General features: G+C 39.1%; 1 long non-coding RNA gene across 1 annotated transcript; it reads left to right on the top strand.

The window, feature by feature from the left end:
• The first annotated feature begins 3,050 nt into the window (after positions 1 to 3,050).
• Positions 3,051 to 24,554, top strand: LOC113487195. Its single transcript, XR_003399745.1, has 3 exons — positions 3,051 to 3,203; positions 23,183 to 23,184; positions 24,543 to 24,554. It is a non-coding gene; the product is annotated as an uncharacterized LOC113487195 (long non-coding RNA).
• Positions 24,555 to 25,677: the final 1,123 nt, after the last annotated feature.

Genomic DNA, 25,677 nt, shown 5'->3' with positions numbered 1-25,677 from the left:
GCTCATTCACATTCCGGGTCAGACTACGTGTCCAAAAGACAGAGGTTATGGGGTTATTCACTAGCACACCTGCACCACACTGACAGCATCTGAAACTCTCTTGAGCACCTTCCCTCCTCCCCTATCTCCCAATTACACCTCTTCTGCTGAGACTGTGACATTCTCTCAGGAGTTAGGTTAATATATTAAGGATTCAAGTCACAGAAAATCAATGAAAGTAAGTTTAGGAAAGGTGGTTGCTAACCAAAGAAACTCAACTCTTTCTATGTTTGAGAGTAATTCAGAAACAACAGAATGGTTGAGGGTGGGGGAAAAAAAAAAACAAAACAAAAAACAACCTGAAAAAAAACCAAACAACCCAAACAGGGAAAGGACCAGAGACACTGTGCCTTTTGTCACAGTGTAATGGAGCCAGAAGACATGAGTTATAGTTTTACTTATAGTGCTAGGATAATTACCTAGCTTTTACATCTTTTACAATCTCACTACTGTCTTTATAAGCTCAAATGAATCGGTTCCCTCATCCACAGTAATTCCACAGTAAATTATTTGTGGTAGAGACCATTTTTCCAATATTCTATCACAGTCCCTGCTATAATGGCTCCAGGCTCATTATGAGCTCTTTAGGTGCTCCTGCAATATGAATAAATATCTTTGAATATATGAATATATTTTAATGTTCTTATAAATATATGAATAAAGCTTTATCCCATCAGAGTTACACTGGCTTGAAGTGGAGTAATGCATGAGTGACTCAATCAGAGACATTGCGAGCTCGTCTTAACAGCCTCTAATTTGTGTCAGCCCTGTGAGAGGCAGCATTATTGTTCTCATTTTTCCTGTGTTTCTTGTTACACTTGGAAGACCAAGGGGTAGATAAATACTGAGGGAAATCTCTAGGTTCACCAAAGTTATTCAAGGCAGAAAAAGCATTGAGCTCTTAATGCTGTCAATGTTTACTGCTGAACCCTCATTCTCTGGCATTGAATCTTCAATGGGAGGATGATAAGAGATGTGATGAGGAAAGTATTCCCCAAGCAGAAAATAAGTAAAAATATGCTAGTTAAACTTTCATCTGAACTCATGCTCTGACACTGTAGGGATTGAGTTTCTTGTGTGTGATCAACCACTAGCATGTTATAAATACTACTGAAAAGTAAATAATAACACCATGAGAGAAAAGCCTCCTGCAACCACCAACAGCTTTCAACTGTGTTTCAGCTATTGTCCAACAAGAAAAAAATTAGTGAAGTTAGTCCAGATGCTGGCAACATTTATCTGTGTAATTACATTCCTCTCTGACCAGCTCACTGTATTGGATCTGACTGAAGTGGAGTTAATTTTCACCATAGCAGCCCTCATAGTGCTGTGCTTTGTGTTGGTAGCTAGAAAGGTGTTGATAATACACCAGTGTTTTGGCTACTGCTGAGCAGTGTTCACACAGCATCAAGACTATCTCTCCAACATTCCCCCCTTGCCAGTAGGCTGGGGGTAGACAAGATCTTGGGAGGGCACATAGCCAGGACAGCTGGCCCGATCTGACCAAAGGGATATTCCATAACCTATGACATCCGCTCAACAATAAAAGCTGAGAGAAAGAAGGGGGAGCATTTGTTATTCTGACATTTGTCTTCTGAAGCATCCTCTATGTGTACTGAAGCTCTGCTTCCTGAGAAGTGGCTAAGCATCGCCTGCTGATAGGAAGTAGAGAATAAATCTTTTGTTTTCCTTTGCTTCTGTGTGTGGCTTTTGCTTTTGCTTTATTTAACCGCCTTTATCTTGACCCATGAGGTTTTTCCAACTTATTTTCTCCCCACCATGTCCTGCTGAGGTGGAGAGTGATAAAGCAAATTGGTGGATCCTGTCAAAGCCAACCCACCACAGTCTCTTTTGGTGCCCAATGTGGATGGAGCACGAGGAATTTAAGATAAGGACAGTGACTGTGAGAGATCACAAGCAAAACATGGAATGAATGATGTTAGAGAGCGGAATGATTGCAGAGAATTTCAGTTGTAATTGTCGTGAGGAGATGAGGGATGGATTGTTCATAAATTGTCCACTTTGGTGGTGTGATGACATTATTTTGATTTTTGGTGTAGGACTATTTATTTTGTTGATGTGAATGAAGTTTGTGAAGATTGTGTGATGAATGTGGATTTTAAAGATAATTCTTAAATACGTCATTCACAGAGGTAAGTGGTGGAATGATGAGTTTAACTCTGTGCTGCCAACTGGTCTTCCACTGCCGCAGCCACCCCCATAAGGCATTACCCACCATCCGGGAGTCATTATAGAGATAAAATACTGTCTACTTTTCTAATTCAGCAGTCTCTAGGGCTTGTTAGATGTCTTTCACTTCTGCAAATTGGTTTGACTCCTCTTCTTCAGTGGCTTCAACAAATCGCTTTGTGGGACTCTACATAGTCTTCCACTTCTGATGGTTTCTTGCTACATTACAGGATCCATCAGTAAGCAAAGCATAATGTCTTTCACCTTCCGATAACTCATTACATGGTGGTGCCTCTTGGGCATGAGCCAGATACTCAGGTAATGCTCTGAAATCTCTGCCTTCTGGCCAGTCCATGATCTCTTCCAGGATTCCTGGGCGGTTGGGTTTCCCCAGTTGAGCTCACTGCATGATCAGTGCTACCCATTTACTTCATGAACCGCTGGCTGTGTGATGTGTAGAGGGGATGTTTCCTTTGAACAGGCAGTGTAGCACAGGCAATGCCCAGATATGCTTCTGTACTAATGACTTCTGAAGTGGATTGAAGCCCCTCGTATACTGCTCGTATCTCTTTATCACTTGGGATGTGGTGGGCTTCTGATCTTCGACACCCCCAGCTCCAAAACACTAATGATTGACCTCAGGTTTCTCCTGATATTTTCTGTCAGAGGCTCCAGGTGAGTCCATGCTCCCCAGCTGCAGTGTAGAATACATTTACACAGCTTGTCCTGTCCAGATGGGCCCCAGAGCTACCGCATGAGCTATTTCCTGTTGGATATGCTCAGAGCTTTGTTGCTCAAGGTCCCACACAAAATAGTTCTTTTGTGTTACTTGATAGAGAGGGCTCACAAAGTGACTATAACATGGAATATGTATTCTCCAGAATCCCACAAGGCCTAGGAAAGCTTGTGTTTTCTTTCATGTTAGCTGGTGGAGACACAGTTGCTATCTTGTTGATCACATCCATAGGCACACGGTGGAGTCCATCCTGTTATTTTATTCTCAAGAACTGACTCTACTGTGCAGGCCCTTTGACCTTGCCTTTTATATGGTTAAATCAGCTTTCAGAAGAATCTGAATTACTCTTTTTCCCTTCTTAAACACTTCTGCCTTGTTGCCCCTCATGATGATGCCATTAATGTATTGTGGATATTAAGGGACATTGTCCTTTTCCAGTACAGTTTGGATTAGTCCATGACAAGTGGTAAGACTGTGCTTCCACACCTGGGGCAGTTGATTCCAGGTGTACTGCACACCCCTCCAAGTGAAAGTAAACCATGGCGTGCACTCTGCTGACAAAGGAATTGAAAAAAACACACTGACAATGTCAACTGTAGCATACCATGGTGTTGCGATCAGTTCATCACACCCTGTGTCTGCCACTTCCCCCTCAGGACGAGGACTCCTCACACTCTTCCCCTATTCCAGTGTGGGGTCCTTCCCGTGGGAAACAATCCCGACAAACTTCTCCAACGTGAGTCCTTCCCGGGGGCTGCAGCTCTTCATGAACTGCCCCGGCCTGGGTCCCTCCCAGGGGTGCAGCCCTTCGGGCACAGCCTGCTCCAGCGTGGGTCCCCCGCGGGGTCACAAGTCCTGCCAGAAACCTGCTCCGGCGTGGGCTCCTCTCCCCACGGGGCCACAGGTGCTGCCAGGAGCCTGCTCCAGCGTGGGCTTCCCACAGCCACAGCCTCCTTGGGGCACCCCCTGCTCCAGCGTGGGGCCCTCCCCGGGCTGCAGGTGGAGATCTGCTCCTCCGTTCCCCTCCCTGGGCGCAGGGCACAGCTGCCTCCCCACGGGCTGCCCACGGGCTGGGGGGAACCTCTGCTCCGGGCCTGGAGCACCTCCTGCCCTCCTGCTTCACTCACCTTGGTGTTTGCAGAGTTGTTTTTCTCACATATTTTCACCCCTCTCTCTGGCTGCAATTGCTGGTGCGCAGCAATGTTTTCCCCTTCTTAAACGTGTTATCCCAGAGGATCCACCACTGTTGCTGACAGTCTTGGTCTTGGCCAGTGGTGGATCTGTCTTGCAACCGGCTGGCATTGGCTCTAAATGCGTGAGGATACATCCCACTTGCTTAGCACCTTGAAAGGATTACATCAGCACTGAGAGTCTACCCTAAAGGACAATTTATGCACAGCTCCTATTTAGGTTGCATCCCAATATGAAACTTATCCAGAAAAGTACCCATTTAAATCCATTATTGTTCAGGTAATCTTTTAAACTTGTTCTTACTTTAAATAGGTGCTTAAATCTCATTGATCTCAAGGGAATTTATACAGATACTTAAATGAAACATGGTACAAAAGGTGAATTCTTGAATATAGGGAGCTATTTTGTAAAATAGACCTGGCTCAATTGCCATGCTGAGCCTCTGAAGACAGATTTTAGCAACAGGTAAATAACTTCGATGTTTCAGCCAAAAGGTCTTGTTCTTGTATAATTATCTCTCAGCAGACTAAGGTTCTATGAAAGCTGTTTCCTGATTTTTGAAAAGGTAATTTGCCATTTGTTTTCATGATAGTGCTGTCCTGCCAATCTGCACATATTTTATGTTTTTACCACATTTGCATTTCCACATATCTGATATAGGTAAAAATATTAATTCTGCTGGTTGACTGATTAAGAATTTTAAAGCATAGACCTTTTCCATGAAAAATCGTTCCTGACCTCTATTCATTTTGAGAGACAATTCAGGTTTTAAGCCATGGCTGCTGCTAGCTGAGAGCATAGATTCTTGTTATTACTGATTTTAATAGATTCATGAAAACTTCAGCTACTCAACAATATTGCAAAAAATTATTCAAAACTTAAGTCTACTGAAAAACAAAGAGTTTTATCCAGCTGCAAAAGAGCCGTCTGATGGCATTCATTCTCTTTAAATAGCAGGTTTTAGCCTTTTAACAGTTTTATGCTGTAAAGAATGATAAAAATCCTAATAAATTAGTTCTCCTGGACTAGTTTTAATACCAGATAATCATGTATGATTAAGATGATAGATAGCATTTATCACCATAGTAGCTGGTGACAGTAGCTCTTACTGTATTCTGCATTTCTAATATCTATCAAATACTTAGAAAATATGATGAGACAAATAATGTATCATTACACATATTAGAACTTTAGAAGGGTGCTCAACAGCGTTATATTTCTCATGTCTCCAACACATGTGACTTATTTTCATGACTCATGTTTGATATTTTCTGAAAGCCTGACTTTTTAGAGACTTGGATTCTAAGACACTGTAATTTTTTTATACCAGAAAGCAAAGAAGCAGAAGGGTAAAGAAAACCTTAGACACATGAACTTCATGATAAAAAAGCAAAAGTAATTTTTTTTTTTTTTATTATTATGAATGAATATATATTTTTCCTAGAAATTAATGGTTTTGCGGCTTTAATAAGGTCATTAATATCCTTGATTTTTGCAATAGCATGCAAAAACAACCACCAACAAATATTACTTATTTATTCATGTGTAACATCCCATGTATTTTCCAGGTAAACACCATTTGGCCAGTGTGTGTATGCTGTAGGATGACTGAAGAAACGTTGTTTTTCTAAGTGCATATCTTTCATCTATTCAATTTTAGCCAGGTTTTGGGTAAATGCTGCATTGCAGTACACTACCAGGGCTCAAAATCTATAGAATGAAAAGACTGCTTTTAGTATTTCAGTCTATGCTGCTGTTGGGGGGTGGGGGGAGGAAGGGGGAGATGTTAAAATACTTTAGAGACAGAGAAAAGTGTTTGAGGTGATCAATTTTTTTGCTTATATTAAAAATCAAAAGAAAATTCTAGCAACTGCATCAAAGCTGCTAACAGCCACTGTTAGTTTTCTGTCTTACATTCACTGGACTTTTCCTCCAGAGTTTAATTACAGTTATTCACTTAATTAAAGAAACCCTAGTATATATCTCATGACACTCAACAGAACCCTCACATCTTTGTGGTTGATGAGAAAGGTCTAGACAATGGCCATTTATTGTCATATATTTTTACACAAAGCACTGAAATGAATTCTTCCAGAGTTGGGTTGAGCTGGTACAAAAGTTCCACAGTTGGTCTCTTGAGACAGACACACTAGTATAGATAACTTCATGCCAGTTTTAATCTTAACTATCTCTTTAGACAGTAAACATGATAAGCACCGCAGCACAGACATCAGTGCAGCCAACAAAAATGCTGCCCAAGGAGTACTGAACATGCTCATGAAGCTATTCCGTGTGCACCTGCACGCTGACACAGCTGGCTTGCCAAAGACATGTTTAGGACGGTTTGCCGTGTGTGGCTCCTGCAATATGGATATATAAAAACTGAGGCACACACCTGTGCCATGAGAACAACTGTGTTATCTACCACGTGTGTCTGACTGGGGAATCCAACAAGCATCCCAGATACATAATTATCATTTAAAGTTTAAAACAACAAAAACCACCCCAGACCCTACCCAAGGATTCTGAGGAAGGCAATCAAGTTGAAGGTTATTTCTCAGATAACCTGTGGTTTAGACTGATGAATCTTGCTGAGGCCTTTATTCAAAGGTGAGAAAAATTGCATGGTTAACTGATAACTCAACCAGCATGCTTCTCTGCAAATAGTATGTCTTTGCTAATGAATGAGGATAACCAAGTTCCCATGGTCAGAATACTGCTGTATCCCTCTCCTCTTCGTTGCATGCTGTGGAGGATGGCATAGGGACACACACGCAAGCCAGAGAAGAGCATCTAGATCCATGACCAGGAGCAGAATAGCCAGGTAGTCATAAAACTATGACCATACTGATGAGCTCTGATGCGTGTCAGAGGCTTAGGTTCAGGATCATACTTGTATGACAAACTGCTTTCAAGTCTGAGTTGGCTTCTGCTCATGTGGAGGCACTAGCTGGTTTTGGGAGCTCTGCAGTGTACTCTGTTTCTTGGATTCACGTTTCCTGAGCACACATCAACAGGCTTTAAGTTTTGCTCCTCTGCCTGTCTGAGAGTGGAATACCGTGAGTCCCCCTATTCTGAACTGAACTCAAGGCTGTTTCCAGTTTCAGTAAGGTATGGATACATAAGGCTGCAGTTCTCTGGAAAAAAAGCAATCAGCAGCTTTCATTGGCAAGCACCTATAACAGAGTATTTATGGAGATTTAAACTGAAATCATTCTTGGTTAAGGAAACTGCAGATTCAGTTCACCAGTAAACTCTGGATTACCAGTCTCAGTTTCTCTCTTTCTAATTCCATCAGTTCGAGAGGTTACCTCTGAGTTGCCTCCCCTGTATTTGCAAGAAACTAAATTCCTTACTTTTTCCTGAAATATTTTATGGGAAGCAGAAGATACCTTTTCTTCCTGCACCCACGTATCAGGGGACTCAGAAAAAAAGATCAAAGACTAAACTAAGTTTCGTGGTAGACAGCTCACTACTTGCATATGCCATACCCTTTTCTGTTATATGCATTTTAACAAGCTTACACAGAAATATTTCAACTTACACATTCAGTCACTACGTTTAAAATTCTTAGTACAAGGACACAGAGCATGCAACTTTAATGAGTTGTTGCATATGTCCAAAGATATTAAAGTACTTTTATTGCTTTTGAGTCTTATGATTCAGTCTAGAATTTAATTGGGTGCAACAGGAGAATAAGTGGTGAAGTTTATTAAGGTGGAAGAAGTAACCTGCTGTTTTAGGGTAAGTCACTGTGTCAAAGTGCTGCTGCTCAGAGAAGAAGAGCAGAGCCTGTCTGCCTGCCAAGCAGCCCTGGCTGCTCATGGCAGCGTATGCTCACGGCAGTTGTGCTAATGCTGTGACATATGAGGGTCTTGGGAAGAGACCACTGACATTACCATCCTGCCCACTCCCTTCCATGAATCAAGGACAAAAGATACATGAATCTAATGGCCATTGCATCTACTGGCTAGTTTCAGCCCCCTTGAAAGACAGTTTCATCTGTCATCCCCATTCAGATATATAACGTTGCCTGTATCTCCCTACACCTAGTTTTTTTTAATGTGGCAATCAGCATTTTCATTATATTAGTCATATGAACTTAATTTATTTCTGTCCATTATTCCTTAGGGCAGTGATCCTTCACTTTTATCAGATCATGGAAACAAAACAGCTTCTGTTCTTTGTTTCACTGTATAGCACAAACAAGTTTTACAAGTACAAATAAGTTGGTGAAACTAGAGCCATTGACTAGTGTATTACCTGGGCTTTCAAAAAAACCCCAATATTTCATAACTTGTCCAGATGTTACATGAGCATGTGGAAGTATCAACTTTTTAAAAACAGAGATAGTCTCGACTCAAATGAAGATTACAGCAAAATTTCAGTGTTATCAGGATTCAGTACCAGTTTCCCCACTGTTTGCAAAACGTTTCTTTTATTCATTTAAATAAAAGCAATATATAACTTGCTTTTCATTAATCTCCTTTGTTGTGATAGCCCTGCCACATCTTCGATTGTCCATATGGTATCAAAGATTGACTTCACATTTCTGGTGTGAAAACCATCCTGAAGTAAGCAATAATACCTACTCCATACTTATATCCAATAAGATATTTCAAGAAGTGACCAACGCTCTTTTCAAATAACAGACTAAGCAAAAACCTGGTTTATTTCCCATTGGGCATTGCCTCTGAAATAAAACGTCAGTGAGAAACCTCTTCCTGAGGGCCTGTTCTAGTCTTACAATTCACTCCAGCTTACTTGACTGCATCACCAACACATATGCACCTTGTAATGGATAAAATTTCACTACTTTCGCTACCAGATTAGAAGCTGTCCAAAGTACCATAAAGATGACTCACAGGACACAAATATACTGCAGTAACTGCTCTGAACACAGCTTACTAACTACTGTACTAGAAACTGGTCGGCAGCCGGCAACTGAGAGGCGGCTGTAAAAAGTGGAATAAAACCTCATATAAGAACTCGTATAAGAACTCATAAATTGTATCCTCCTGACATGACAATTTGAGCTTTTTCATTTAAAGCCAGATCAGACATACTACAGAAGATGCAGTCAAAGAAACACAGAAATTTAGACCGGTGTTATTGCTGCTTATATCCTTTGTGGTTTCTCAGAGATCTGGCTTCATCGGGTGCTGTCTTCTGCACAAATGGGATTTGGAACAAGACATTGCAGACCAGCTGAGCAAAGCATTGGTGGTGTCAACTGGTAATGAGTCACATGTCAAAGGACAGCATGATCCCTTGGGAGAAAAAGGTGATAGTCTACAGGAATATCTGATGGAAGTCAAGCATGCTGCCTTTTTGGTCTTCCAGAGAAGCAAAATATTCACCTTTGTGAGGCACTGTACATATCGAAGACAGGTGTGAAAGTGAGGGAAAGTGTGTGTGGATCTCCTCTTTAAACAGAACTGAATGTGTTTTAAAATGGGTTAGGAAAATCTTCTAGAAAAATCTGTCCTGGTTTGGTCTCTTTTCTCTTTCTCAGCTTCTTTCTCTGGCAGTTGAGTACAATAGGCCAGTTGGGTTGGGAATAGAGGGAAGATAACAGGCTGCAAAAGTTTCTTTTGGGTGGGGAGAGGAAATAAATAACCAGGACTAACTACATGAAGTAGAGACTAAATGGGGGTTGGGGCAGGCATTCTGCAGAAGCCAAAACGTGAGGGGAGAGGAGAGCTGGAGTACAGGTGAGTCTAAGACAGATAATGGTAGAGGCACTTACTACTGGAGAAAAGAAGGGTGACCAAGTCTGAAATGTTTGAGATTTAAAGATAATATATATATATATATATATATATATATATATATATATATATATATTGTCTTTCTTTGTCTTGCACATTTGCAGCATAAACATTAAACCAGGTTTTCTAAAAGAACAGGGCTTATTTGATCACTCTTGCTTTGTTTGCGGGTCTGTCCATATTAACATTTTTTGAACCTTTTGGCTAATTTCTGCTTTAGTTGAGAGAAGGGAAGAAGTCACAAAGCTAACTGTTTTGAAGGGGTATGAGAAATGATTGTCAGAAGAGACAGTAATATTTGTAGTGTCCTGGAGAGCTCCAGACTGACTTCACACACTATTAGACCACAGAGAAAGTGCTCTGGATGCAACTCAACAAGCAAAGCTTGAACCAATGCTTGTAATCAGCCTCATCCAGCTTATTCAGTTCTCCTGCTCTTGGCATTATTTGTTTCCTAGTGGGATAGATTTCCCAGCCTAATTTGTGTTATCAGGATTTGGTTTTCGTCCTATTACCTTTCCATTCTTTCCCTCCACAGAGTACATCTCTTTTGTTTGACAACAAGTGATTCTAATTAATCATTTTGTGTTGCTTTTGTGCAGCTCTGATTAATTTGGGGGACTCAACTACTGGCTATAGGGTTGAGCTGAAACAATAGCGAGCCATGAACACAGGCTCTATTGTCTGCAACAGCACAAAATGCTTGTGCAGAGTGGCTTGAAAATTTAAGTATTATTTCTTTTGTCTGTAATATGCTATGGTTGCTTAAACCTTTCAAAACAATGTTCCTATTATGGGTAATGAGAGGTTACCCAAAAGTTAAGAAGATGATTACTCAGGCATTGTAGCACATTATAAGACAGAGGCTAGTCTATTCATTGCTTTAGTCTTGCTGAAGATTGGCATTGTTATTGTTATTATTACTTATAAATAAAAGAAATTTAATATTTGTATCATATTCAGGGACTGAATATGATTTCATAGGTATAATGCTGTGTCCTTTGACTTCCTAGAAAGTTCCTGTCGTTCAGTCCAGCAAAATTTGCTTTCACTTTATATAGACCCACCAGGATGACATTAACATATGAACTCATATAAGTCATCTAACTTGTCTACTGCCAAAACCTGACCATCAAAATAAGAGATGTGAGTACTACCAGCAGTATGAATTATCAGTGTGTTTTTTACACCTTGATTCAAGTAATTTTATCTAACTGTCTAAGTACCTAAGTATGCATACACCTATATGCAACTACATAAATACATTTGTAGAGAAATAACTACAGATAAAAGACTTTTTAAAAAGGGATGTGAGTTTGAATGTGGAACTGTACAGCTGTGTGACTGCTACTGTGGCAACTGGCAATGGATAAATCTTCTCTCCCAGTGTACCAGTGCTCCCAGCTATAGAGTGAGGATAAGCGGGAAAGTTTTCCCTGTAAACCTCCATTTCTTCAGGCTCTGATTTCTGTAGGCAAGGAGCCTTGCTAACTTTTTTTGCTTAGAAATGTCAGTGTTTGTGCAGTTTATTCTGGTGCATAACTGGAACTTCTAGGGATTAGTGGAGTACAAATACTAATGAAAAATGAACCATGATAAACAAACAAGACAACTTCAGAGATTCAAGAAATCTATCCAAGTTCCCCTGAAGGAGTCTTGCGCACCTATGGCAGTATGTAAAATCTCATTTACTCTTCAGAACACATGTAGAGTTCAGCCTTAGCTGCTGTCATGAACACTAACTGTATATGTTTTCAATTAAAACATATTATAAACTGACATATTTTTATTCTAGTAAAATGTTGTTCACTCAGGTGAGCAGCTGAGGTGAAGGCAAAGGTGTTAGGCTGACTAGGGAACTAAGGAAACTATGGCATGTCTATGAGTCTTACATCAACATAAAAACTTCTGGGATTTTGCTATCTTGTCAGTTTATGGTATTTTCCTGACAGAAGGTCAGCAGGCTGGGAGTTTGTTTGGAGACCACGGGACAGAAATGCTGAAAAGTAAAAGGCATCTCTGTCTCTGAAGTCTCACTTTTTTTTTAATGTTTTTTGAAATCATAATTCAGTCTTCAAAGAAGCAACTTAAAAAACCCCTAGATAGATAGATAGATAGATAGATAGATAGATAGATAGATAGATAGACAGACAGACAGACATATATAGCAAGGGACCAGAAATACAAATCCTTATTTCTTCTTTAGAGCCATTAGGCACAAAATCACAGAATGAGAGACCTTTCCTGAATACCTAAAATATTATTTGCTATAAATAATTTGCTGAACACTGTTAGTATAAGCAGTCTTGGCTACATTAGGAAATATCTGGAGTGATTTTGTTGGATTCAAGTTTATTACAGGATTTTGCTGATGGATCAAGTATAGGTTACTGAGGAATTTGCAGAGTTGCTATAGCACAATGTTAATATAATATTGATCTAATAAATACATAAACAAATGAAGCACTTTACAGAAAAGAAAGAATAATAACAAAAAACAATGGTGTACAGGGAATAACAGGATCATGTAGATTGGAAGGAACATCTGAAGGTCACCTGGTCCAATCCTTACCTCAAAACAGCATTAATTTTTATCACATTAGAATTGAAACATAGTGAAACATATTTAGAGTTGCAAAGCATGTCTGTAGTGATGGTACAGGAAAAGACAGGTTTGAGATGCCAACGCCATTGCTGTGTGTGCCACTAAGCTTCCTTTGTGCATGTGGTCTTGAAGCCATCCTGTGTGGTTGGTCCATATGCTTCTAGGCAAATGAGAACCTTGTCAGATGTGAGATCCATAATGGACTGGATATTTTTCAATGAAACATTTTTGCTCTTTAAAATTCTGTCTTTTAAACTGTTTCAGGACCAGGATAGAATATCTAGTGGAAGTCTGGTTGAATCACCTAGTCCACTTCAACAGCATGAGTGGATAAGAGGAACAAAGAACAATTATCACTCCTTGTGTCACTTAAGTAACTGAATTGAGTAGACATGGCAAATGTTCAAGGAACAAGATCTGTTGAGTAATAATATTCTGACCTCTTGTAAGTCAGCGGAAATTTTGCCATTGAATTCTTTAGAACTTTGCCTCTCCCTCTATTTTATTTTAATAAATGCTCATTTCATTCTTAATAAGACTTTAAATTAAATAGTGAATTTGGCAAGGATGCATAAGGTGCAAAATATAGACTCATCTGTTCTGTATTGATGTTATTTGCTTGCCGAAGCAGCAGAGCTATTTTAAAACTACATGTTTCCATCTGTGAAGAGATTAGTAGGGATCTCTAAAAATATGCAAGGATTGTTCATATTTGCTGGTTCAGTGGTGTTAGTTCAATCCTGGTTTCACTGAATGTTTGGCCAGGATTCATCTAAAGATAATTTTATTTGTGTCTTATGTTTAATGTGCATCTAAACTGACAATTCCCAGGCTATTTAAAAGATTTTAGTGTCTCAATCTTCCTAAAATATATACAAAATATGCCTCTAAACTAATTTTTTTTTTTTTTTTTTTTTTTTTTTTTTACAAAGCATCTTTACTTATGACTAGGGTGGAATGAAACAATATGTTTTATAGTGTCAGTCTCTATAATCCATCAGGATAATCTGGGAGGCCGTTCAGTCACTTCCTGCATAGCCTTATGCAAGCCCCCTCTCTGCCCAGCGTTCTCTCTGTATCTCTCTGTCTGCAAAGTTGTATTGTACTGTGTGGTGTTCATGGGCTTTTTTTTTTTTTTTTTTCAGACAGAGATACAGATGTCTCAATTCAAAGCACTAGAGCTCTGAATTACTCTTTGGAAATGTGCTCCTTTCTCCTCTCCTTGGACTATAGTAGTAATTTAGCCTGATTACACTCCTAATTCAGGAACATCACTTAGCTGTCCAAAGGAAAGTGAACCTTTGAGACTACCCAATGAATGGTTCATGAAGATGATGGTAATTTTTCTTTTCCAATATAGAGGTGACAAAATGGTAAAGGCAGTTCTCCTGAAGTGGAATTGTATAATCGCTGCAATTAATGAAAATATGGCGCTTTTTTTCCTGAAAGGTGAAAGAACTGAAATGTTGTGGATAAAGAGTCATTATGCTGCTTGCTATAACACTGTGAGAATAACAGACTTTGACAGGGAAAACAGCATGTAGACTCTTCATAAACATTGTCAAACAGCTTAAGTCTAACCAGTACAAACTAATATAGATAGAGAAATATACTGGCTTCTGGTTGGCAAAAAAACCCCACCCTAAATTACCACAGAGATTATTTTAAATATTGCCCTAAACTGTACTCAAGTTAAATACAGCACTGAAGTGTTACAAAAAGAAAACCTCAGAGAGGTCATTTTATATAAAATAAACAATTTAATTATTACAGGTGAGGACTTGGACTTTCTGCTCCTCAGCTTGACTTCCCAAACAAGCCTAAACTTCTTTCCATGAAGAAAAGAAAGCCAACCAAATAAAAATGAGATCTTCTATTGTGAGGCAAGACCTAGGTAACTTTAAATAATGGATACTCCTTGTCAGAACATGAGATCAGGAGTCAGAATGGAATGGAGAAGGGTGAAAGAAATAGGTACGTTATTGACTAGTTAGTTCGATTTATGATCAGCAGGGAATGACTTGTACGGAATTAAGGGTAGAAATCCAGGCTTAGCAAATTAACTCAGAGAGAGCAGATGAAGATCAGATGAGACTTATGGGCCAGTAAGAAAGAAGAGGGACATATGGTCTCAATATAAGAGGTGGACAATTAAGATTTGATCCTTCTTCACCCAGACCTGAGACTTTATACAGTTTTTAGGGCAATTTGTATGAAGAAGGGAAATTATTTTAGAAATGGTGTGTTTCCCTGCAACATATCTGGATTTTCAGAGTGATTTTCCCATTCCCTGAGTTCTCTGAAGTTTCTGGCTTCTATCTTGCCACTGACATATCAATGCTCCAAAGCAGATGATCCAGAGCTCAGCCCTGCCATTTACAATTAATCCTCAGGGAAAACCCTTTGGCTCACACGGTTTAGCTGCTGCTGAAGCACTGGCAAGCTAACTAGTGCTTTAGGCAGTAGTTCCTCAATTTTCATTGGAAAGGGAGACATCTCATTGTTCCTCTTGTCTGCTGTATCAGTTGCCTGTGAGTGATGTGTGCCCTTAACGTTCTCTACATGACAATAACAAAATGGATTCCAGTCTGTGATAGCAAATATCTACATTAATTAAGGGTAATAAAATAAATTGCAAATGACCAAACCGTATGCCAGTTTGACATAAGGGTGATTTAAATTTCACATTCAGTGCAGCTGATTTGTATCACTGTTGATGAAGGTAGTTGACCTTTTTCCCCTGGGTCTCAGCCATGAATTTTGTCACCCATTTTCCTAATATCAGCACATGTGTTTGGTCAGTCAGGCCAGGAAGTTGGAAATGTGGCTGAAAAAACAAATCCACTTTTGTAACTGTGTTTTTTAACTGGATGGCCTTGTAGGAAGTTTTGAAAACATATAGCTAAGAATGTGAAAAAAGGCAGAACCATCCTTTTTCCCAAAAGCCCATCTATAGACTGGGTTAAACTGCATCCCAGATGTGAAAAATCTATTATAAAGATTATCTAGTGAGCTAGTGAGAACTTTATATTTAAAGAAGTCAGATTCTTAAACTCTAATGAACTCCCATGGATTTTGATGAGAATTTAATCAAACTATCCATCTTGACTCCCTTACTCAAATTTATTGTATCATTTATCTTTCCTACAAGGCCTGCTCAGATAGATATATTTTATTAAGGAAAATTGGCTTTAATATATCAGTAACACAGATTAAAAAATGCAGTGATTAAGTTATTTACAGCTCACACAAATGTATCTATAACAAAGACTAGGGCATTTCTAACCTGTCGGTCATAGGGTGCACACTTAGTGTTGATGTAGTCTTTTTTCTCCTTATATACTGAAGAAATATTGAAAAGTAAGGCTGATAACACAGAAGTACAAAAGCAAGAATTCTGTTTTGGCTTAATTGTAGATTCAGGACACATATGGGACATAAATTGAAAATAACTGAAACTGAACAAATACTTCAAGTAGTTCATGGATGTATGAATAAGATGTGAGTGGAGAGCTGTTATTAATTATATTCCTTCAGGTTTCATCTTGGAAACAGATCTACTGAGTATACTCAACATAACATATTCTTACATCTTGGTATAAGATCTAGGTATGAATTCTATACATGATTGTAAGTTGGAAGCTATTGACAATGGACCAGATCGTCATACAAGGAAAGATTTTTTGACCAGAAAAATACAAAATATGTAGAGTGCAAAGTCATTGATTTAGAGATTTATCAAATAACTTGTTCTGTAGTGGTTGGGTGGCAACAAAAGAAATTAGATACCCTTAGGATCTATGTTGTTCTTAAGACAACTATGAATTACTAATGTGTTAAGGCCATGAAAAAGGAATAATAGAACCATTGGATATATCAAATTAGATTTTTTGTTCACTATAACAAGTAAGATTTTAAGACCACTAATAAATTTTAAGAAGGCCTGACATAGAGCCATGTTGATAGTTCAGATATCAAACAGAGACTAAAAAAGTCTCTTCAAATGATTGGGGAAATAGTAAACACACTTTAAGAGATTAATCAGCAGAACATGGCTTGTTTAGTTTGGTGAGAGGGAACTGAATTGCTTCATATAAGTATATTTTGGCATAAAGAAAAAACATTTAGCAGTAGCAATAGAGTAGAAATATTTATGTTAAAAGATAATTTTGGCAGAAAATCATATGATAAACTCGTCATGGATAAGTTTACACCAAAAATTAACTAACATTGCAAGCATTGAAATACCTTCTCATATAAGACAGATAAAGTAACAATATTGTTCCAACATGAAGTTTAGTAGGATTATGTGGAAAAAGGACAAGAAGGAGATGACCCCAGAATGAAAAATTTAAGACTGTGAGAGAAGGTTATGGATTTTTAATCAGAGAATCATTTAGGTTGAAAAAGACTTTTAAGATAATTGAGTCAAACAACCTAGCACTGTCAAGACCACCACTAAGCCAGGTGTCTAAGAACCACAACTACACATCTTTTATTCCCCAAAATGAAGACAGGAGATATGAAAGAATGTGTCACTGGGCTTTGTTGTGCTATATTTATACAAGATAAATCCAAGTTACTGTTTTTTGCCTCCCAGGGCCAGGAATATATTTTCTGTCTTCTAAATAAATTGACTGCCATTATTTTTTCCATTCCTTCTTTAGAAAGAAGACATTTAAGTGAAAAATCTTACCACTTTTAGGACTAACGAGGAGGGTCTCATGGCATGGCCAGTGAGATTGGCTCACAGTAACCCATTCACTCATTTTCCCACAATCAGACTGTCTTCAGGTTTTTTATATTCATTTCAATGTAGCTCTATGTTCACCTTACAGGTTGCCTGCTGTTGCAGGAGTCCAAAATGCTGGAGATAACAACATAAGAGGTAAACTAAAAAAGTCTTTCAATAATTTGCCTGTTATAGCACCAACAGAAATGGTCTTAGTGAAAAAGGCATGAAAAATTCCCCTAACTATGTTTAGGAGTTTTCTGAGAAAGGATTTTTATTCTGTAATAGCTCTAAATGGTTACATCCTTCATGCCTTTAAATCAGGAATGCCCTAGATTTCTTAGGCTATTTTCCAGTTTTGGAATACCCTTTTTTCAATCGTTTGATCTGTTGTATAAAGAACTAGTGTCTTTGAAGGTAAGAGCTGTGAGAAGGACTTGGAGTAGATGTTTGAAAAGCCCATTGGACTAAAGACAGCAAGCATGAGGGTTAACACTGATGATTATGGGTCATACTATTTGTTTGTACCTTCAATATTTAAGTCAGTTAGTCTTCAGGCCACCCACATCTCTTTGTTTAATGTGCGATAGTAGAAGTAGTCAATAATTAACTTAAAGGAGATCAGCTGAAGAAAAGTAATGACACAGATTATCCCATATATGTGTGGCTCAGGTATGAAACGGGTGCTGTACGTTTTTTCTATCATCTGGCCACAGACATGCTGTATACAAGTGGCTTGATTGTAAAATCATTAAGTCAGTAGCCGATGCTGTACATAATAAGAAGTGATGAAGTGTGACGGCAGCATATTTTGTACATTATCATAATAATTTCTCGACACACCGGCTAGAGAAATGTGTTGAGTTATAAAGCTGCCATCTCTGAGTGAAGACAAGAGCTGTAAGAGTGTTTAAGGGTGATTAGAGCATTTGAAAATCAGTGTTTTTACACAGACTGCACGATGTGCTCTTCATCAGCATGACAGTGGATCTACAGCGGTATGAGCAAACTAGTGGCTGTTGTAACTATTAATTTTTCTTCTTTTTTTGCTGAACAATAGTAAATGTGATTGAATATGTACTCAAAGATTAGTCTTTGTTTAAGATGCTTTACTGCAGTTTACATGGTAAAAATTTAGAATCTTAGAAAGAAAAAAATGATATGATTATCTTAAACCCACAGTTTTTTTATTTCACCTGCCTATCACCTTTTTCCCCCATGAACCTCAAAGTGCTGAGGAAAGGTAGGAATGTAATGTTTTCCAACAATTCACTACAAAAAAGTTTCACTATTACTGTACGTTGAATGTGAATGAAACAAGTCTAATGGAAGTGAAGCCTTGGCAACTTGTCATTCCGAACACAGGCCAGGTATGGAAAGAGAGGGAGCATTAAGGATGGCATATTATCCAGCTCTGGCCTTTGTTTACAGCTGTTTTTACGTTCCCATTTAGTCTTACATTTTGAAAAACAGCTGAAGTATACTGTAGTCTCTTCATTGTGAATGAACCAGTATTTAAGCAGTGTTGCCCTGAGTACTTTATTATGGCTCTACAACACAATACAACAAAGTCTTACCAAGAGTAAAATCAACCATTAAAGGTTTAACAAACAGATGCCAATCTCATTTGTATCCAGAGAGGTCCATGGTGCCCATCAGTTCCTAGTTCATTTGAAGTCAGCTCCAGGAGGAGCAGCATATGGCTTTTACACCATTGACGTCAGTGAAGTTAGTCTGTGTTTACACTCATGCCAATAAGATCAGAATTTGTTCTTAGTATTCCAGAAGCGAAAATCCCCAGACATCCTAAATGTAATTTCTATACAAGCCCCAGGTACCTCAGAATGTTTCATCACAATGAAACACAAGATGAATTTCAAGAAATGCCAGGTTATCACATACTGTAAGTCTCTAAATAACCAGTTTAGGCCACAGAAGTACTTGTCTCCTCAGTGGGAGTTTCTTTACTAAATTCAAATGTGTAGGTTACCGTAAGTCCTGTTAACTGGTTTAGGAATGCTATAGGAAACAGGTAATAAATCACAGAATCCTAATTCTCTCTCTGATCTCTTCAGAAGGCTACTTGTGCTGCTGGATAATGCCATACAAAATTAGCAGAGAACTTTAACTGGTTCATATGAGTTGAAGAGTTGTCATTAAATATATTCACCCAGAAAGACTGTCAGCTGGAATACGTGCATGCGTGAGGCAGAGTATTGCAGGCAGACTGAGCAGAAGTTCATAGAGAGGAAATTTTGTCTATGCCAGTGCTGCAATGTTACTGTATAACACAGGTCATATTTTAGATCACCTCATCTAACTTGATTTAAACTGAAGCATCTTACCTAAACCAGTCATCCAGGTTTCTCTATAGCTAACAGAGAAAAGCAGTATCTCTAGTAATTAATTATTTTTACCCAGCAGAGGCAACCAAGATATAATGAATCATGTGTGAGAGGTGCCTCTGTCTTCTGTGTACTGTCATAACGTTACTCGGCTTGCTTAGACTGAACTCTAACTTCAAGATGGATAAACCTTAATCGCATCTTTTTACATCTTTGCACATGTTTCTCACTTGTTCATCTAGAGACTAGAGATATTTTTTTATTCTTTTGTGGAAGAGATGAGCATTTACAGCTCACAGTAGTTGGTGCTATAACTGAAGCTGATAGGACTGTGCTTTGACCATTTAAACTTGCATGTAAAGCTGGTTCTGTGGGGAAAAAAAAAAAAAGAAAAGTATTTCTAGGTCCTTGGCATCTTTAATTTAGATTTCCCCCAGTTTAGGAGACATTTTTTACTTTAATGTCGTCAATTCTGCTACTGTTAATGGATAACATAGTTTTCTGTATTGGAGGCTGGGCTGAATTCTAACAGGAGACAAGCGGCAGAAGCATCCTATTGTGACTGGCCGTGTAGGTCCATTTATCCTTGGCGTAAGCTCCCTCAGAAGAGGGTGCTTCCAGGACTCAAAGCGTATTGGTTGGCCTTTGGTGTAGCCACCATGGATGCATAGAAGATTAAACAACTTCTGTTGTGGGGTTGCTGCATGTTGTATAGTACAGCAATTGTTGATTGCTACTGTGATGGTGTGCCAGCAGTGCTATGGCACCGAACAAGACTTTCTGGTCAGAGCATTCATTATTTGACTCCTGTAATAACAAGCCATAAGTCCTTAGATCTCCCTCTGAGGTTAATAGTCACGCTTTAACCTCTCAAGGTGTTCTGCACATGTATAAATCCATGTTTTTAAAGCATTCTGCTATGATAGTGATGAACAGTTATTTTATAAAAGAGGGAAGGAAGGAAGGAAGGAAAGAAACTGAGAAAACTGACTTTATTTCAACAGTATAATTGAAGTTTCACTCCAGAAAAAAGAGGATCATTGTGGTTTTGACCTCTGTAGATCTGAGGCTTCAGCATTTAGTTACTATATATACTTTGTCTAAATGCCTTAATCATAAGACTGTTCAGAGACCTTATTCTGGGCTTAAAATGCTCTTCTTTCCAAAGCAGGTGAACAGATTGGTTTGTGGTGGTTTTTTTTTTTTTTTTTTTTTTTTTTTTTTTTTTTTTTTTTGTTTTTTTTTTTTTTTTTGTGTGTTTTTTGTTGTTGTTGTTGTTTGTTTGTTTTTTTGGGTTTTTTTTTAAATGTCAAGAAAAAAAAAAGTCAAATGCCTTGGCTCAGATTTTTACATCTCTGTTTCTTCATGTTTAGCGTGTACTTGCTTTGTGTCCTTCCCATGTGGAAGGTGATACCGTCTAGCAGAGATATTTACATGTTGTTGTTAATTGCAACCACAGAATATACCTTCATGAATATACATGCCCTGTGTCTGCATGGCATACATACATAACATAAATTTTTACCATTATTTAAAGATGGCAGACTGAGACATAGAAAGGCTAAATATTTCCTTCAGAGGAATTATGAACACTATAGAGAAAGAAACTCATGTCTTCTAAGCACTTCAGTCAGTGCATCATCTCCCTCTTCTCACTGCATTCCATTCTTTTATAAGCTGGTTACAGGCCTATTGGGCTCATTTAGGGACTCATCCCTGCCTCAGTTTTGACCTGAGTTTACAGTGCCAGAAGGTGATAGATGTTGGATACCTCATAGTAGGAGCTGACAAACTAGGAGCTTGGAGCACAGGTACTTTAAAAGACATATTTGAGAGACAGGAAGGTTTGAGTTTCAGACTGAAAATCTACCAGTACTTTTGGGAAGATAAAGTACTGCCCATAAAAACTGCCAGCCCCTGAGCTTCTTAAGGTGTCTCTCAGCCATGTGTTTTTATGAATCTGCAGGCAGGTCTGCACTGCACGGTTGTATCTGTCCTGGAGTTCCTCTGCCTATGCTCTGAGATGACTGAAATTTAGCTCACTCTTGTCTGTGAACAATTTAACTGCATTACCATATCCATTTCATATGGAAAACTTGGTCTCTGCCTGTGACAGTAAGAATGAAATGACTGTGCCTGCAAAGGAAACCAAGGATGCAAATCACTCTTATACAGGGAATTATATCTCTGAATTTCCTCCATTTGTCTGTTTACATTCTCAGTGAATATTCTGTGCCTTTCATTTTACTTTTTTTTTTTTTTTTTTTTTTTTTCCTTCTCTTCCTAGTAGTCTGAATTAACGACAGTCTGTTCCGAAGATGTGGTGGGTTTCCACTTATGGGTTTTTTTGTTAACATATGTTGCCTGTGGCACCACTTGTTGCAGGCACAGATAAAGGCTAATACATCATTATCAGCATATTGAATGAAGAGGCTGTCTTGTGGAGTTGTCTAAGTGATACTCCTGCTTATTTGCATCGTAATAAGGCCTGATGACAAAACCCCCTCCAGGTCACTTTGAGTCTTTGCAGAATGTTAATGTGGCTGTAATGAATGGCAACTTGTACACGTACAAATGCTCTTGGATGCACACCATTCAATTACTTTATCAACCTGTAGAAGCCAAACCCCATCTGTGTCCTTTCTGAGCCTTTCAGTGGCTTCACTGAGCTTTGAATCAGACAGATATATACAATCAGTGCTGGAATTTTAAGACTATGTTCATTTAAAAAATTGGAATTAACACCAATAACATTCTTAATTCTGGAAATAACATGACACTGCAAAATGCAGCACTGGGATTAATCTGTTTAATTTTAGGTACATAGGTTATGCACAGACACAGGGAGTTGTCTGGACTCCATCCATTTTTTGTCATTTAAAGGGGCATCGCTCTTCTCATCTGTTGACAGCTAAAATAGGTCCAACAAATTACACTTTAGAAGGGTCTATTTGTGTCCACTGATTGAAAAGGAGTCTAGAAAACCAGCTAGCAAGTTGGGATGAATCCCATTTCAGCTTTTGAAAGCCATAATGAGACTGGCACTTAAATTTTTGCACTTCTGCTGTATATTACCTAGACTGTTCACTCTCTACAATGGATGGGACTCATTTTACCTAACTTTAGACAAGCCTGCTGTGGATATCTATGTATAAATGCATCAACCTAGGCTCCAGTTATCATCTGTGGAAGCAATTAGACATTTACACTGCAGACATTTGTGTGCATCAGAAGAATCGTACCCAAGAAGCCCTTATTTGACTGTTCTGTCTGTTGAGGTTACGCATCCTGGAGAACAGAAAGCTAATGGACATGTAATTGCAGTTTTTCACAACTTAAACAAGGTTCACAGACAAGATGGAGCCATGCACTGAAGTGCGTGATGAAAGGATCAAGAAGAAGTTGTCAAAAGTGGCAGCAAGTGGAATCATAATTAAGGAAAAAAATCTTCACCTGGGACATTTATTCTAGTCTGCAAAGTTCACAGAGAATACTTCGTCACTGGTGGTCAGACGCTGGAAGATGTTACCTAAAAGAGTCTGAGAAACCTGTCAAAGCCCTGCTTTGGCCCAGACGTGGGACTAACAACCTGACTTATTCTATGACTCTGAGGTATAAACCACTATGAAAACGGAGGTAAAGATGTTTCAGTACCTGAGACATCTCCTCATGGAGTACTCCACTGGTACCTGCCAGCTCTTGAAGACAGCTTCTACCTGTCACTGAGCTGAGGTGGTAGCTGTCTGATTAACTGGGGCAAAAAATGAAAAGCCTCTCTTTGCAGTCAATGAATACAGTAATTACTTCTCAGCAAGGACTCTCCTTTCCTAGAGCAGACATCTAAAACAGGTTAGTTGGATGCACCTTGGATACACTCTCTCAATCTTCCTAAGGTAAATAAAGCTGATCACAGAGCCTGAAGTCTCCCGGGAAAAATGAAAAGGGTCCAGGAGAAGCAATTGTTTTGCGCCTCAGTGAGTTACTGTGGTATCAGTGGTGCTCTGCACTGCTGCTCCTTTAATTGGCTTGATGGTTGATACTATGAAAATGAGATGCTCTAAAGTGCATTTATTTCCAGTCCATCCAGTACTTGTTAGATTTATTTCCACTCTGTAGCTGAAACTGGAGCTGTTTGCTGCTGGCTGCTGCCCTGGGCAGCCCCTCTGAGTATGGAGGGTTACACAAAAGGTAACCTGGAGCATAAGGTTGCCCTTCATTTTAAGGGCCACATGAACCTCCAGCCACTGAGGTTCAAAGCAGCATGAATTACTTATAGGATCGAGAGCTGCTAGCGAGGCAAGGGAAGTGTTGTGTGCAGCACAAGGCTTTATTTATATGACTTCCAGGGTCTGTTATTCATCAGTGGCCTAGCAGACAGCAACCTCTCTTTTAGCTTCTGTCCCTGGATGTTGCAGAGGAGGCAAAAATGGGGATTGGATTTACCCGATGCAGAAAATCTGATTTGTTTATGAGGAGATGTGAAAAATGGGGACTGCAGTTTGTGCTTTTCATCAAAATATGCTGTTGTGCAAAAGAGTTACTAACAAATCGTCCGACTGTATTTTCAATCTCTTCTTACTAAACATGTATTATCTTCTAAATTCAGATGATTTCTTCGTAAGGGTTTCACCTTAAAGATTAGCCAGCAGGGAAGAAGGCTGACCTGGCTGAACAGAGACCTTTGGCTGGAACTCAGGAGAAAAATGAGAGTTTATGACCTTTGGAAGAAGGGGCAGGCAACTCAGGAGGACTACAAGGATGTCATGGGGTTGTGCAGTGAGAAAATTAGAAGGACCAAAGCTGAACTAGAACTTAATCTGTCTACTGGTATAAAAGACATTAAAAATTTTTCTATATTTATATGTTTCTATATTTATAGGAACATTAAAAATGTTTCTGTAAATACTTTAGCAGGAAAAAGAAAGCTAAGGAGAATCTCCATCCTTGATTGGATGTATGGAGAAACATGGTGACAAATGCTGAGGAAAAGGCTGAGGTACTTAATGCCTCCTTTGTATCAGTCTTCAATAGTAAGACCAACTGTTCTCTGGATACCCAACCCCCTGCTGGGGAGCAGAATAAAGACCCCATCATCCAAGAGGAAATGGTCAGTGACCTACTACACCACTTAGACACACACAGGTCTATGGGGCCAGATGGGATCCACCCAGGAGCACAGAGGGAGCCGGCAGCAGTACTCACCAAGCCACTTTCAGTCATTTATCAACAGTGCTGGCTAACTGGGAAAGTCCCAGTTGACCTGAGGTTAACAAATGTAATGCCCATCTACAGGAAAGGTCAGAAGGAGAATCTGGGGAACTACAGGCCTGTCAGTCTGACCTCAGGGCCAGGGAAATTTAAGGAGTGGATCATCTTGAGTGCCATCACATATCATGTACAGGACAACCAATGGATCAGTCAGCAGGGGTTTATGAAAGGCAGGTCCTGCCTGACAAACCTGATCTCCTTCTATGATAAGGTGATCTGCTTACTGGATGAGGGAAAGGCTGTGGATGTTATCTACCTAGCCTTTAGCAAAGCCTTTAAATCATTTCCCACATCATTCTTCTGGAGAAACTGGCTTCTCATGGCTTGGATGTGTGTACTCTTTGCTGAGTAAAAAACTGGCTGGATGGCCAGGCTCAAAAAGTGGTGGTGAATGGAGTTAAATTCAGTTGGTGGCCAGTCACAAGTGGTGTTCCCCTTCTCAGTATTGGGGCTAGTTCTTCTTTCATTTTCATGGCACCCCAAACGAATCTTTTACTAATGGTCTGGACAAAGGGATTGAGTGCACCCTCAGTGAGTTTCCAGATGACACCAAGTTGGGTGGGAGTGCTGGTCTGCTTGAGGATACGATATTTTAAGAGTTGTGTACATGTGGTGCTTAGGGACATGGTTTAGTAGTGGACTTGGCAGTGTTAATGGTTGAATTTGCTGATCTAAAGGTCTTTTCCAAGCTAAACAATTCTATAATTCAATGATTCTGTGATCTGTAATCAGGTGACAGAATATGATATTCTTAAATCACAAAGAATAAAATGGGACCTATTATTGGAGCAAATACTGTT

Source organism: Athene cunicularia (genome assembly GCF_003259725.1).
Source record: "Athene cunicularia isolate RWA chromosome 1 unlocalized genomic scaffold, athCun1 chr1_part2, whole genome shotgun sequence".
NCBI lineage: Eukaryota > Metazoa > Chordata > Aves > Strigiformes > Strigidae > Athene > Athene cunicularia.
The sequence above is the reverse complement of the archived record's forward strand: the minus strand, read 5'-3'. Positions and strand labels throughout refer to the sequence as shown.